The sequence below is a fragment of the Belonocnema kinseyi genome, chromosome 9 (assembly GCF_010883055.1).
Source record: "Belonocnema kinseyi isolate 2016_QV_RU_SX_M_011 chromosome 9, B_treatae_v1, whole genome shotgun sequence".
NCBI lineage: Eukaryota > Metazoa > Arthropoda > Insecta > Hymenoptera > Cynipidae > Belonocnema > Belonocnema kinseyi.
The window spans coordinates 48,893,462-48,895,451 of NC_046665.1; the positions used below are offsets into that span (position 1 = coordinate 48,893,462).

Consider the following 1,990-nt stretch of genomic DNA (forward strand, 5'->3'; position numbering starts at 1 on the left):
CTTATTGATGTACGACCACGCTTAAATTCATTTACCCAGTTATAAACCGTTGCTAAGGTAGGGGCAGATGTGCCATGAACTGAGTCCAATTCATTTTTTATCGTATATGGAGTTAAACCCTTTAAATGAAAATGTTTGATTACCGCTCTGAACTCGTTTTTTTTTCGATTTTTCTTAACAAACAATTTTTTTTCAATTGGTTATAAAAACACGTAAACTCAGAACATGTGGACTGTGACTGCACCATATATCTAGTCGGGAGTGGTGCTGACTGAAAACAGATGATTTGGAGCGATTCGCGCGCCATATGTTGGTCATTCTAACGACTTATTGAACTACCCTCGTATATCATAGGTGCAAAAATTACCTATGGAGCTTTTAACAAAATATTTTATAATAATTTTTATTCTTTATATATGTTTCATTTCATGTTTAAAATTTTGAATTATAATTTCTACTTCCTTATATAAAATTCTAAAAATAAGTGGGGTGTATCATTAAATGTTGCTTCCAACATATTTTTTTACCAATAAATTCGAATTATAACCAAGTTTCACGATTACGGAGGCCGTCACGATTTCTGAGACATTCACAATATTATATATAATATTTATGTAGAATATAATATAGACAATGAATACGTATTTGAAACTATTTTTTTTTATCACCATATTCTGTTTAAAAAATGTTAACCTGAAGTTTTTCTACAATTTTTAATCTTCTTAATAATCGGCGTCCGGAATAAAATGTCATCAAAACCAAAAATTGTGCAACAATTGTAAATTTACTATGTCTAAAGAATAATGATCATGATTTTTTAAAATTAAGAATATCAAGTTTCATTAAAAAAACAACTACATAATCCAAAATTTTTTTAATATTATAAATCTGGTTCAAATAATAGTAACTTTTAAAATTCTTAAAAACATTGTTTAAAAAATATTAATCCTAAATTCTATGAAATCTTATGTTTTTTTATTTGAAAATTTCGATACACATCCACATAACCTAAGATGTTAAAAATTGTAAATATTCTTTGAAATCTAATTATTTTTTATTAAAAACGCCATTAAATTTTGATATTGTTATATTATAGTAGTTCATGAAAGGTTCTTTAATAGGGCAATCGAAGCGTCTCGAAGATGTGAACAAATATATCATATACTTTACTGTTGCATTCCCAATAATAATAATATTTTTTTCATTTTAAGATAAATAATATATTTCACAAAATTTATAAAGTGGTATTTCCAGATCATAGGATTTTATAAAAAATTCGTCAATAGAGCATTCAAAGTCCCTCGAAGCTGCGAACAAACATGTCAGATGCAGTAGTATAGTATATTCCTAATATCAGACCAAGATTTTCTCATATAAACCGAATAAACAAGTTATTGTTAAACCTCATAATCATATCACTTTTATTTTGCGAGATATGGTGAACAGACCAAATTTACACACACACGCGCACGCGCGCGCGCGCGCAAACACACACTCCATCGGTATTCACAAACAAATATAATTTTGAACTTGGGAGGTTGAATTGTATCAGAATATGTCAGTAAAGTAGATTTAAAAATTTCTGTCATTACAAACCTCCCTCTATGAGGAGGCAATTATTAAAAATTGGGAATCTGGATGATCATTTTTGTTTCAAAATTTTAATTTACGGTGAAAAAACTAAGACAGTCTAATCTTTTGAGAAATTGTGAGTCTTGTTTAAAACTTCATGATTTTATATGAAAATTATTTTTTTAAATAATGAAAAGCACTTGCATGAGATATCTACATATACCAGGTGTATACATATGAAACCGGTATTGCCATCTAGCGGCCAGTAGGCACACTTGTAGGCACTGTCGGAACTTACCATTTGTGCTAATTAGCCTATTGTCATCTGTCAACAATATCCAATACCAAACATTTCAAGTTTCATATGACATCGTGATTTTTTTCGCTCTTGAAAATGTCGAAATACGTGCCTTAAAAC

The 1,990-nt window shown here is 29.1% G+C and overlaps 1 protein-coding gene across 1 annotated transcript in view; it reads right to left on the reverse strand.

Moving 5' to 3' along the window:
- The window catches only part of LOC117180530 (ionotropic receptor 75a-like), a 10,537-nt gene that overhangs the window by 7,907 nt on the left and 640 nt on the right, over positions 1 to 1,990 (reverse strand). The gene's annotated exons all lie outside the window — the stretch shown is intronic.